The 14,219-nt window shown below is 34.3% G+C and overlaps 1 long non-coding RNA gene across 1 annotated transcript; it reads left to right on the forward strand.

Annotated features, from left to right (window-relative positions):
* The first annotated feature begins 11,125 nt into the window (after window positions 1-11,125).
* Window positions 11,126-13,957, forward strand: LOC145306532 (uncharacterized). Its single transcript, XR_013875058.1, has 4 exons — window positions 11,126-11,223; window positions 12,213-12,335; window positions 12,957-13,068; window positions 13,811-13,957. It is a non-coding gene; the product is annotated as an uncharacterized LOC145306532 (long non-coding RNA).
* The last annotated feature ends 262 nt before the right edge of the window (window positions 13,958-14,219 follow it).

Raw genomic sequence — 14,219 nt, forward strand, 5'->3', positions numbered from 1 at the left:
CCACCACAAACACCACCCACACAAACACCATCCACACAAACACCAACACAAACACCACCCACACAAACACCACCACAAACACCACCACAAACACCACCCACCCAAACACCACCTACACAAACACTACCCACACAAACATCACCTACACAAGCACCTGCAGATACACCACTTACACAGACACCACCTACAAAGACACCACTTACACAAACACCACCTACCCAAGCATCTATCAATACACCACTGACACAGACACCACCAACACCAACACCTCCCACTCAAACCCCTCCGAATACACCACCTACCCAAACACCACCTACTCAGACCCCTCCTACTCAAACGCCTTTAACACAAACTCCTAACAATACTCCATCTGCCACAACACCTGAAAATTTATTACATACCCAAAATCCTGGAAATGTATCTCCTACACCACAATCGGAAAATTTAACACCCACGTCAAAATTGGAAAAATCAAGCCCAACCTCCGATAATTTCACTCCTCCTCCTAATACAGAGGATACTCCAAAACCATCAAACTTAGACGTCAAGCCAGAAACACATGAGACTAAAACACCACCTCCACCAATCAATATACCAAAGGTAGAAAAACTAGAAGAAAATCAACCACCACCAATAACAGGCAAACCAGAAAATCCAGATGACTCTGAAAATATACTGGTGAAACCTGACATTGATTTCTTTCTGCCAGAAGAAAAAGGGGTAGATCCCCTAGCTCCTGAAAATATACCTAATCCAGAAGAATCCGGAAACTATGAAGAAAATCCCGATCCTGTTAACAACCCACCTAAAAAGGAAGAAAGTGGAGAAAATAACCATCAAACCTTACGGTGTGTGCATATTGACAGACTCACGAGTGAAATAATGGAGGTAGATCTCACTCTTTGTGATGATCCTAGCCACGTAGATTTACCAAGAACAATACTGGACTTGAGGCAACAAGTCCTATCATTATCAAATGAATTAGAAAATAAAATTAAAGAAATAAAAGAATTAAAATTAAGTATTATAAATATAGAAGGATCCATAGAAAACGAAAAACAAGAAAGGATTAGGCTAGAAAATCTACAAAAAGAATGTGTGGAAAAATTAGCTACATTAACCAACCAATTCCAGGAATTAAGTGAATTATATAATCAACTAGGCACACAATATCAAAGCCTACATGAGGAAAAATTAACATTAGAAAGTAGGGTGTCAGCAGAACAAATTAAACATAAAACTGCTGAAGAAAAATGGACTGAATTAAATAATAAATATTTACAATTGTCCGCAGACAAACTGGCTACAGAATTAAGTTTGAATGACTTAAAAAGTAAAGTAACATCATTAACAATTGCCAACACCCAAATAAAAGAAGAGAAAGAGCTTATAGAAACAAAATTAGATAGCAGGGAAAAAAGGATAATCACTCTCGAAAATAATGAAAGAGAACTAAATAATGATATTCTAAATCTTAAAAAGATGATTAATAAACTGGAATTAGCTAAAGAAAAAGCCATAAACGAAAAATCCTCTCTACAAAACCAGTTGAATGCCGCCATCCACACCAAAGATAGATTTAAAGATGATAAAGTGGAATGGCTAAATAAGGAAATAAGAGAAATAGAATTAAAAAGGGCACTTTTAGAGGGAAAATTAGCAGAATGTAATAAAGCAAAAAGGGATTTAGAATTAGAACAGGATAATACACAAAAACAATTTGGCAGTAATATAAGAACAATGAAAAAAGAATTAGAAGATAAGATTTTCAAGTTACAGAACCAGCTTCAATCTGCGACTTTAAACATAAATAAAGGGATAGAAACTGTTCAAAACTTGGAAAATGAAAAGGCTAAAGCAGAAAATAGGGAATTAACGTTAATTGCTCAAAAAATAGAGTTAGAATCTAACATAAAAACACTTAACAAAACACTAACATCAAAACTATTAAAAAATCGAATTTTAAGAACTCTGTACACAAAACCAATAGACATAACATAAAACTAATGAAAGAAAATAGGATACTAAAAAAGAGACAAGTACTAGACAATAGCAACCTTCCGCTTCGACCTGACAATACACCAAAAACAGAAGACGATGCCCCAGAACAAAACTCCGGTATTCCAGAAACACCAGCTCTACCTAAAAGTGATCCAGCAAGATCAGTGACAGTACCATCAGACTCATCTAAACCTCCAGGTACACCCAATCCTCCCACTGGAGACAATAATCCGCCGAATTCCTCAACTGAAAATCCTAATGAAGAACAAGAGGAAGACAGCAGCGATTCATCAAAAGAAGAAAATAATCAAGATGAGCTTGATTTTTCGGGATTGAGAACATACGAAGCAATATCAGGGCAAATAGCAACAAATCTAGACGAGATAAAAACATTAAAAAATCTAGTTACACAAGATACTGAGACAAAAGATAGACTAATAAGACTAGAACATAAAAACAATATACTTGAGGAACTTTTAAATAAAATAACAACTGATAATGAACAAACACATGATATAATAGATTCACTGCCAAACAGTGGATTTACACCCCTCTTTTCAAAGATAAATTTTAGACACACACTAAAACTCCAACCATTCGAACTAAAAGACAAAATGCAAGATATTTATGACGTCCTGAGAGGATCAAAATCAGTACTACAGAAAAGAATTTACGAAAGAATAATGGCTGAACTAGACCTACTATCTAACTACCTTATCAATATCATACCACTAGGAGATGGAACTATGGTGATCGATCCCTCCTTATTGAGGGAATGTGTGGACCTAGTGGCAACAGAAAAACCAATAGCTAGCATGTTGTACCATAATGACTATCTTTGGGCCTTTAATACGGATAAGCATTATGGATACAAATACAAAGCGATGTGGTTCGGGGGAGTGCCACAGTGGAGCCTGAGGGAAAGGACGATTTACTCGTCTACCTTTCCCCCAGAACTCCTCTGTGACAAAACCCTCGTCCACCATAACTCTGTTTACTGCTTAAGTCAACATACTAGAGCATCAGACTACAGCTGCATTAAAGATGTGGAAAAGGCCTGTAATTATACCTATTCATTCTCAGCTGACCCTCACATGGACTTAATAGAAGACCTGGTTTATGCCTGTAGCGCCAGCTGTGAAATCTACCTACACAAAGGAACACCTATCGCAGAGTTCATCATGACTCCAGATATTGTAGCGAAATATTTCGGAAAAACTGGATCCGCAAACAATATCCTGGGTGTTATGTATGATTTCTTAATGCACCATTGGTGGTCAATATTTGTATGGCTCAGTTTCGGGGGCTTCAACGTCCTAATTGTTATCCTGACCTGTTTCAGCAACTATTTCATCAGCAATCAAGGAGAATTTAGATGGGTTCCATGCAATAAAACGGATATGAAAAATCTGGCAAAATGTTGTTGTTGTAAACCTCAGGATATCAGAAGCTCAGAATACGAACTGGTCCCCATACAAAGATCAACAGACCAAACTTCCTAGAATGATAAACCATAATACTCTGATCCTCAGACCTACAAATGACAAACGAACAAATAGACATCATTTTACTTTACTGAGTCTAGTGACTTGAGAACGGTGAAAATGACCTAGGATACTAAAAAGATTTTTAAGAAAGAAGACTGGCTTGTCAAGGAATATCTGGAAGTTAATTCATTTAGGCAATAAAAATCAATAAAATATCCTATCCTCTAACCTAAAAATACGGAATTCATTTTTCTACCACCTTATTGGACAAAAAGACTATTTGTTGACAAAGACTCTACTACCAAACCTTAAAAAACAATGTAATAATTTTTATTAATAACTAATTCTCAGCAACGACAATCCAAGACGACATTTAAAGTATTTTTCTTTGACTTTTAAGGACATCAAAATAGAAATCAAACTATACCCACTTTTTACATCAATAATAATATGAACCAATTTTTAGATCAAGAACCAGCAGAACTAGTGTGTAAACTAGTCTAGATAAACTGACACCTTAGGACAGCTGCCAGCTACAGAGTTGAAACTACTTATACCTGCCCCTCTTGGGTTCTATTGCTCGTATAAGACCAGTAAGTAAACTCTCTTTCTTCCTAAAACGAAGACTCTCGAGCCATACCTGTCACTCTTGTGCTTAGCTACTCGTTGGCCGAGAGCGCTGCCTGCCCCGCCCATTTTCGTGAGCGTATAAGTGGGTTGGAATAAACAGCTGAAACCATCACCATGTCAGACTTGTCATCACTAGATGTTTTAACAAACCAACTAATAGTAGCGGACGGTCCTTTTAACATTGGAAAATACCAAAATGTCTTGGCGGATGCAATGAATAACCTAGTTCTAATGCCAATTAATACTGATTTTACACCACCAGAGTGGAGAGACTTAATTGACAAAAACCAAACTATATTCACACCTAGACATGAACTTCCGCTTACACCTTCAGATATGATCACCCTGTATCCCAACAAATGGATTTCAGGAGAAATTATATTTGCATACTTAATGGAGGAGCTAGGATATATAGAAGGGCTATCAATTTTTGATATCTATTTTGGGGATATGTTACATAAATACAAAAAAGAAGTATTAACCCAGATGCTCCAAGATAAAGCCAGATATTTACTGAGTAAAGAAGTTTTTATTATACCCCTACACATAAGAGGAAACCACTGGGCTTTTGTAATTGTTCACAAGTCATGTGACATGATTGAGTATTATGATTCTCTACTACAATGGGATATAACAGAACACCGAGTCTACATAACTAACCTTCTCAGAAAACTACATGATTTTCTGATCTTCGAAAAAATCTTAACAAGCCCTGTCACCACTAAAATAGTGACAGATACCCCACAACAACCCAACTTAACAGACTGTGGACTGTTTGTGTGCCGCACGGCAGTGGCAGTGCTAAGAAATTATCCTCTGGATTTCAATCTACAAGACTTGGGATTTTTTCGAAGAATCATAGCAGACAAACTACTTGGACGTGACACTGCAAAAGTACTGTTACTACAACCACAGCTACTTAAAGAATCCTATGACAAACAATCAAACAATCAAGCAGATAATACTACACCAGTAAACAACATACCACCCCATCGACAAATAAAGAGCAGAAATTGCAGTGTTGCGGAAAGATTGTTCAAGAAAAGATATGAAGAACTACTTGAACATCTAAGTATGACCGACCTACCTTACCTGGATTATAACAGCAAAGGAAAGCTTGTCACACAGAACTTCACAGGAAATTATAAAGATTGCAGAAAGATGAGTGAAGTAATTCATGTTCTGCGAAAAAAGACAAAGAAGAATGCAACTGAAATATGGAAATACTTAGCAGAAGAAGTTAAAAAAGATGACCGGTTCTTAATTGAATGGGTCTCAAAAATAAGTGACACAACAACACCGCTTAATTTCTTACCTGGATCCAGAGGAAACAGCCAAAGGCTAAGAAGACTTATGAAGCTAGGAAATATAACCCATCTAAACCGACCACCATATACTGAAAACAAACACAAAAACAATCGGAAAAGATCATCCAAGAAGAAAAATAAGTTCCAAGTATCTGACCTCAACAAATAATCTACTATCCTACCCTATGGACTACCAGACATTGGACAACTATGAAGACAACACCTCAGGAAATATAAAAACTATACTAAAAAACTTAGACTATCGTAAAATAATGTACTTTATGTCCTTAAACACTTATTTATACTAATTAATTTATGTCACGAGTAAAATAATGAAATTTTTACTATTCTAATTCAGATTTAGCACGAGTAGAATTAAAAAACTCTTTATAATATGATAAATAAAACACGTCCTAGCATAAAAATCTTGTGTAAAGTAAAAAGTCCACAGCAAATTTAAAAACAAAAATTGTAGAATAAGCCACGCTAGTGCTATGCTGTAAAATATTAAAAATTAGAAGACCAAAACTACTCTGTAACTTAGTTTTAAGATTTTTAATCAAGTATAATATAATTAAAAAAGGTTGCCTAGCCCATAACGTTATATCAAAAATCTAATGAATAGCTGCTCTTATCAAAAAAGGTTGGTGATAAAAGTGTTATTGGCTACGTAACCTCTTAAAATACTGTAAAACCAGCGGAAAAAATGCATAAATAAAAAAGAGGTTAAAATATTAATGCACTTTTTCAATTGGTTATTATTTATAACATATTGATAAAATAATAATATGAAACGATTATTGTAAAGAGCTATTAAAAATAATTGATACTCACCACATTTAAATAAGAATGCTGACAGTAACACACTGCAGAGGCCCAAAATGGCTGCTATAACTGGACCGCGGTCAGGGTCACCCGAGCTGACCCAGCTGACACCCGACTGGGCCAGCTGGTGAAGCAACAGCTGAAAAATAAAATATATATATTTTCTTAAAGTCTTAATCATAAAAGTTAAAAACTAAAATTATTTGATTAGCCATAAATTCAATCATAGAAGAAATAATTATATTTCAGGATATAACTCAGGAATGATTGCAATTATATGGAAAAATAATAGATAACTTTTAAGAATACGTATAAAATTTAGTCAATAAAACATTTAATCAGTGACAATTGAAAGGAAGACTAAATATTATATATCCAAAAAGCGTTACATAGGATTAAAAACCCAAAGAAAATGAACTTTTTAAACAGTGACCAAATGACCGAATAATATGTAAATACTTGTAATTTAACTATCATTTTATTTTGCAAAACTAGGCAAACGGTCTCACAAAATTCAGCCAATTTTAGTTTTGAAAAATAAAAAGATATCAATAATGTAATATACTGTAATAATGTATGACAAATTAGTTATAATAAAATGAATTACCTTTAGCTGTGCTATCGTCTCCTCCTTGGACATCGACCCTGCACTCAACATATCCACCAGCTTACCGCTGGCGTATATGTTCAGTGCATTAAACTGCTGCAATGTGAGGTTGTACTCGGCCAAAACCTCGTACACCCTCGCCATAGCAGCTTCGTTTAACATCAGGTCGGACAGTAAAAAACAATAATAAATCTAAAAATAAAGTAAGGTAACTTAAATATGTGATAATATTTTTCACGAAGGCTAAAATAGAACTTAGATAACTCAAACTTTAAGGAGAAAATGAATTTTTTCACTCAAGAATTAAAAGCCTACATATAAAGATATTTTTTCTTTCATTTATCACTAATTTTTAAGCTCTAAAAGCATTATTTAGCACTATTTCTCCAAATTTAAAAATTACAAAATTTTCAGCTTGTAGCCACCATATTAAGACTAAAATATAAAATCACCAAAAATGGCGCAGTCAAAATTGTAACGCGGCATTCGTCGCTTTCTCTTACAAATACGACTTTACGTAATTTTGGTATAAGTTCTATGGGCCCTCGTTAAAATAATGTATACTATAAGAAAAACCAATATAGATATTTATCGTATAATAATATTACGTTCGTCTGTGAAAAAATAACAAAAAAATTTTAAAAATCATATATAAAAAATATCTCAAATTTATATACCCTCAAAAATTAAGTCGAATGCGACCATCTTTCATCTTAACCTCATGAAAATGGCAAAGCAGGACTTCTCTTTTTGGGGGGGGAGCATGGATCAACATTTCGCCCTCTTAGTCATTTTACAACATACAGAAAATTGTAGAGTAGCCTCGCAAGGGAGAAAAGTAGATCCTAATTTAACTTCTATATTATTTTTCAAAGAAACATCAAATAAATGGATAATCCAGATAAATCTAGTTATGTTTAAAATGATTAATAATTATGTGCCTATAACTTTTCCACCAATAAAATATGCGTATTATTTTTTCTTATTTATGATGGAATTATATTTAGAACAAAAAATAATTCTCTCAAAAATAAAGATTTATAAAAACATCTGGTTAAGTACGAATTCAATAAGCTGAAAGGCACCATAAGAGTTTTCCACGAGTTAACACATGAAAAAATAAGCCTTCCCCCATGTCATAATTTTACCCACATATGTGCAAATTAATACTTCCCTTTAAAGATCTCTCCTTTATGCATTTAGTCGTTGAATCAAAACTCAATCCTTTTTATGGTAATTCATACAAAACCACGAAAATAGTTAAATCAATAGTCAAATATTTTCTAGTATAACAATAACAATGGTGTGGATTTTCTGGTTTCAGAGAGTTTCTGCTTGTGATCTTATATAAGTTTAATGGTTCTTTAAGACCACGAGAACAGTTATTGGTTTAAATCTCTCAAGCATAGGACTCGTTGAAATCACTGATTCCATATCTTCATGTTTAACATGTGCAAAAATACAATGTGATCACTGTACAATTTTTAATTTGTTATCTTATCACTTTGTATAAACACTCAATGATTTTTCAAATGTCTCAAAGAGAAGTTAAAAGAGAAGCATTTGGTGATACTCTGCTTGGATAGTAGGCTCTGCCCAGTTAGCTGGGAAGTCAGGCCTATAAAATGTGGCCCATTCGGGCTATACAGTCAGTTGTGATATAGCAAGACAAATCACCAGTCAAATTTCTTAAGGGATAAGTCGGGTTAAATCTTTGACTAGAACTTAGCTTGAGTAAAACTTCTCTCTGAGATCTTTGGCCATAACATACCTAAAATAAAATAGATTTTGTTAAATAAAATTATTCAATTTCCTTAAAAATAAAGATCTGAGATATTACCAAACTTTGTTTATGTTTTAGGTATAGGGGGGAAATAATAGGGTTTAAGCCCCTATGGGCTAATATTAATAGGTAGTTATTAAGATTAAGTACAAAGAATAATATTTGCTCGGACCTTAAGATATCACAATAGATTCCATATTCCGGAATCGCCTGATGGATCTGAGACTCTGACAGGTTTTATTTCTTTAGCAGTATAATTCCTATACCATAAGATAACACCAAAGGCTAACATATAGTTGTCTAAAGGCTGGTTAGTGAACCCGAGCGGGGATCTTACTCTGAGGTTGGACGGAATTTTATTTCTCAATAATTTGTATTAAGTTTCTGACATAACACCAGAGACGACCTGACGTTATCTCACGGTTGGTTAGCTGGTCTGTTAGCTCAGATCTGGCTTATTCGACGAACCTTAGTATAAAATATTAGGGAACTTTGTATATTTGACGCCAAGACTTTAAGATAACACCGTAAGCCGGCTACCTTATCGTGGTCGCAGGTTGGTTAGTGGATCCGCCCCAATATTGTGTAAGTCGGTAAGAACTTAATCTATAGATCTTGGCCTGAAATATTTAATTAAAATTTTATATAAGGCATAAATAACTTAAAAGTTTGACTTCCAATAGACGTATGATCGTTGATATACATTCCTGAAACCGTTAATAACACGCTATTTTCGGAATAGGGTTTTTAGACATATTATATATCTACTGCTTAGTAATCTATTATCTAGTGATTTGGTTTTTGAGTATAAATAGTCATTTCATTGGATGGTACTTCTAATCAGACAGATATTAGTGTTTCACTGAATCGAGCTTGGACCGGGAGAGGAGGTGAGAGCGCAGCGCCTTGGCCATAGTAGTGTGACTGAAGGACGCGACTGTTCCGGGAACCGGGTAGTGAAGCAAAACCTATTCATGATTTTCAGCTGTTGTTAACACTTATTAACAATAGTTCGGGTTTAAGAACATTGAGCGTTTTTTCACACTGTTTAGCAATGTTAAATCTTAACACTCTTCAAATTAACCATCCAGGGGTTAAGGACATTTGATTTGTTTACATGAGTCAGTGTTAACCAACGTTTAACAAAGTTAAATATTATACGCTGTAAACAAGGTCTATTAACCCATTAGTGCCGAACTTCCCCCCTGTCGTCAGAATCACTTGAAATTTTAAACACAGCTTCCTTAAGGGATTGTAAGACATTTGTATTTTTAGATTTTTTGATTTGTGGCATACCAAAGAAGTTTTTTTTTTGCGTCGTTTCCGACGCATTCGGACTAATCATTTTTCCCATGCGTCTATTATGTACCATATCGGACTAATCATCTTAGGCTTTTACTGTATAATCTATTAGTTGCTTCGCCCCTAACCTCTAGGGTGGGTGGGGAATGTCAGAAAAATAGCATAAAACCATCCCAAGATATTTATAAAGCTTTCCTGATAAGTAAAACCAATTCAGACCCGAAATTTCTATAATCTTTAGCTTCAGACAAAAACCTTACTACTTTATAGTATGGAACACTATACTAGCAGCGGCTTCGCCCCTAGAGGCATCCAGGGACCCTTGGGTTTGGGGGGAGTCAAACCCCCTCTTTCAATTACAGTTTTTAAAGAAAAATTTTTAAAAAATAATGAGAGGGGTTTATTATTTTTTAGGGGTGATTTCTCCTAGAGCGGTTGTGGTACTCTCCCCCAAAATAGTTATAAACCTTACCAGGTCCTATGAGAAGCTAAAATGTAAAGGAGAACCATATCGGTTCAGTGGTTAGTGAGATCCCTTAGTACACACAGACACATGTATGTAGAATGTATTTAGATCCTGTTACTTTATTAAAAGGATACATAACACAGATACTCTACAATCAGTGTCTGTCTGTACGTCCATTCGTCTGTATAAAACAATTCAGAATATAATTATTTGGTACTAGTGACTACGCCCCTAGAGGCCTTTAGGGGCACTTGGGATGGGGAGAGGTCATTGAATTCTACAACAATATTTTTTATTTTGGATTTAAAAAGAATTAATTTCATTAAAGGGCGAATATAGGTTGGATATGATATGAGCTTATATCAAAGGTGCAAGTCTATACATTATCAATAACTCAAGCAAATAAAGATATTCCATTGGATAAGGCCGTTATAGCTAAAAACCTAGCCAAGTTGGGCCAATTCATGACGTCAGAGGAGTGGTTCCCTAAAATATTCAAATACCCATATTCACAACAGGATGCGTGTAGAGTTTGCCTAAATACTGTTGTTATTTTGCAGTACAAATAAATGAGAAAAAGGTTTCTGGAAAAAAACTTCCTAGACCTTAATGAAAATCTGATTATGTAGGAAAATATTACTATTGAAGACTAGGAAAATATTTACAGAGAAAATTTGTCCCCCCCGTACGCAAATGAAAGTCAAGTTGAGAGTAAATTAGCAGACATTACCACATACAAAACATAAACAAACTAAGTTGTAGGTTATTATATGTGTCGTGTGTGTCAGGCCAAGTTTGACTATACTTTTTATTAGGTATTTTTTTTAAAATGTAGCGTATACAGGTAGGAAGAGGACATCAGGCTGTTTATTTCACTGGTCCCTAAAGTTTTACAAGACGAACCAAAAATTATCTACGTTTATAATCCTAAAAATCCATTCTAAATTATTAGGGTAATTCTATATTTTTCTTTTATGGTGTGGCTACTATATTCTTCTCAGTATGCGCCTGTCTTATTTAACAAACGTAATAAACGGAACTTTTTTCTTTGTTTATGGTCGTAATCTTTGCATTATAAGCACGGCAACCTTGAAATGAATGTGAGGGCTAAACAGCCTCATAGCGGCGGCTGAAAACAAAATTGCAGACAGCTTTCCGTTGATAATAAAATGAATAAACAACACATAAGATTTATTGCCGTTTTATTGTCTCAATGATCCCAGGCTAATAAAATAATTTTCATTTAATAGTAAAAATTATCTACAGTGCAATATATTACAAGTTTTTTTCTGTGTGGCTAAAACCAGTTTTAATCCATCAGATATTAAATGGTAACGATGCCACCCTGTTTCTAATACAGTTCCAATTATGACTAAATTCCACTGGAATGAAACCAGTTCAAAGTCAAACCCATGACTAAAAACCATGTATTGTATTTTATTGAAGACAATTGAATAAAAATAAAATTAATCGATTTATTGGCCCCAACTAAACTACAGAATAGATTTTGTTTCCTAAGTGAAATTAACATCAAAACCTAACTTTTATTACCTACTTTTCATCTGTTATCATGAGCTGGATCTTTAAATCATTTCAATGGTGCGCCAAATCGGGGTGCGCCGAATTTAAGCCAATCACAGCGCGGCATTTCATAAAATGCTGTGCTCTCATTGGTGGAAAGTTGGCTTACCCCGATTTGGCGCACCATTAAAATGATTTAAAGATCCAGCTCTGTTAAATTTAGTGGAATGGGATTAATATAATCTAAACGAATAAGCTGACAACTAAACTAATTTATTTATAGGAATTTGTATGAGAGGCTTCAGCCAGAAAAGAGAACATTCAAGCCCTTTTTTCAGTTGGTGGACCCTCCATGGTGTCTCAGACATTAACCTTGACCTGTAGAAGCATTTACCAATAGTTCCAGGTAAAATTGTTTTAACACTTATATCAACAGTTTGTGTATAAAACCGAAATAGCACGAGAAAAAAAGACTTTAAGTTATCTTCTACTAGCAGCTTGTATTCAAAGCAAAAATGTATAAAAATAGAGGGAGGGAGGGGCTGTCGACGACCACCCATATTTAATTTATGATTCGGGGTGTGAGAGTTGAACATCTATAGTAGTTAAATATTGTAGTGCTTTCCTAGGTATTAAATATTTATGGATGTTGCGTTACTAACATGCTAAAAAAGTACATAATTTTTCAGCTAAGAGAAACTGTGTAAATAAGATGCTATAATAGTTATTTATTGCATCGTATTATAAACGGTTTTTAACGGATTAAAAACTATTTTTTTTTGCCCCCTAGCCTATAACCTAACCTAATTATAAAAAATATCATTCTCGGGTGTTGGAGGGGGGTGGGGGGGTAATGGGTACCAAAATTTCCAAAATGTCTTAATTTTCTAGGACTATCCAAAATCTGCTATATAACGAATTTTTGTCCATCCATGATTATATTTAAGTACCTAAAGAGTTATTAAAAAAAAACGTTCATCCTTATTATTGCTGCGCTTTTTATGGACCTAATCACCCTTATTATCAGGAAGATAGAGTTGGAGCTGCATGAGAAAGACAAGTCTGTGCTGAAGCTCGCCATGAAGTGCTGGAAACAAAGAAGAATGGTTTAATCATGGATCCATGTCATTCTTGTCAAGGTATGTACAGTGGATGAGACAATGGACGATAAATTGACAATGATTAAAAACAACCCTATTAATTTATTAAAGATCACCCCCCCCCCCCCATCTCTCCCCATCTACACCACCAAGTGGAGAGTTCAGAAAATATGAAAAACGCAGCTTTAGATTCTTTCCAGTGCCTGGTATAATTTAATCCCTTAATTTTTTTTTTTTAAACCTTTTAAAATATCGCTGGAATCCGAAATCCGTCAAAAAATCCGCGGAGAATCCGTTTTATTTTTGGACGGATTCTCACAAGAATCCGAATCCGGTCCAAAAATTGGATTGATTGCCAACCCTAACTTAATATTTGGTGGGCAAATGGAGAGGTCATCAATTTTACTATATATTGCCCCCCAACGACAGCTGAAAACCTTGTATAGGTTTTGTGGGTTTTTTTCTAAATAAATTTCATTATTAGTATAAGCTGATTTGACTGAATTCCAGTTGGAAATTCTTAACTAAACAGTGTAAAACTAAAGGATCCGACATTTAGCTTAACAGACATCTTTCCGTGGATAGTAATATGAAGAAAAAAAAACATAAAATCTATTGTATTTTCAATGCATTGTTCCAAAGGCCCGCCCATAGTTATATATTATTTAAGGCCTTAAATAGTAGCCTTAAAAGTATAAATATTTTTTTTTTGTTTATATAAACGATCCCAGGACCATTTTACCGTAAACTGCACCAAATCTAATATTTTTATTTTATTAAGATTGAAATGATGCAAAGATAAGCTGTGGAAGATAAGCTGTGACTTGGCCAATTCTTGCTAACTGTAGTCTCTTCATACATCATAATATTTGATTTCCAATAAACATTAATAAATATGTAATTGCAATAAATAATAATATAATACTAAGCTTGCTCTATATCTATGTAGTTTTGTAGCTACTCTGTTACTAATGGTATCAAAGTACACCTTTTCTTTTAGTTTCACTGATATTAGCTGACACTAGTATGGCTAGCAACGATGAATATGCGGGCCAAAACAAATATTTTAAATAACATCCATAAAAGAAATGTGTCAGAACTAAATAAGTTTAATATAAATGTAGGAGTCTAATTAAAATTTTTATTAAATTTATTACAAAACTGTATAAATACAGGATATTGTCTAGGGA

Source organism: Acartia tonsa, chromosome 14 (assembly GCF_053477335.1).
Source record: "Acartia tonsa isolate MP-2025a chromosome 14, ASM5347733v1, whole genome shotgun sequence".
NCBI classification, from domain to species: Eukaryota; Metazoa; Arthropoda; class Copepoda; order Calanoida; family Acartiidae; genus Acartia; species Acartia tonsa.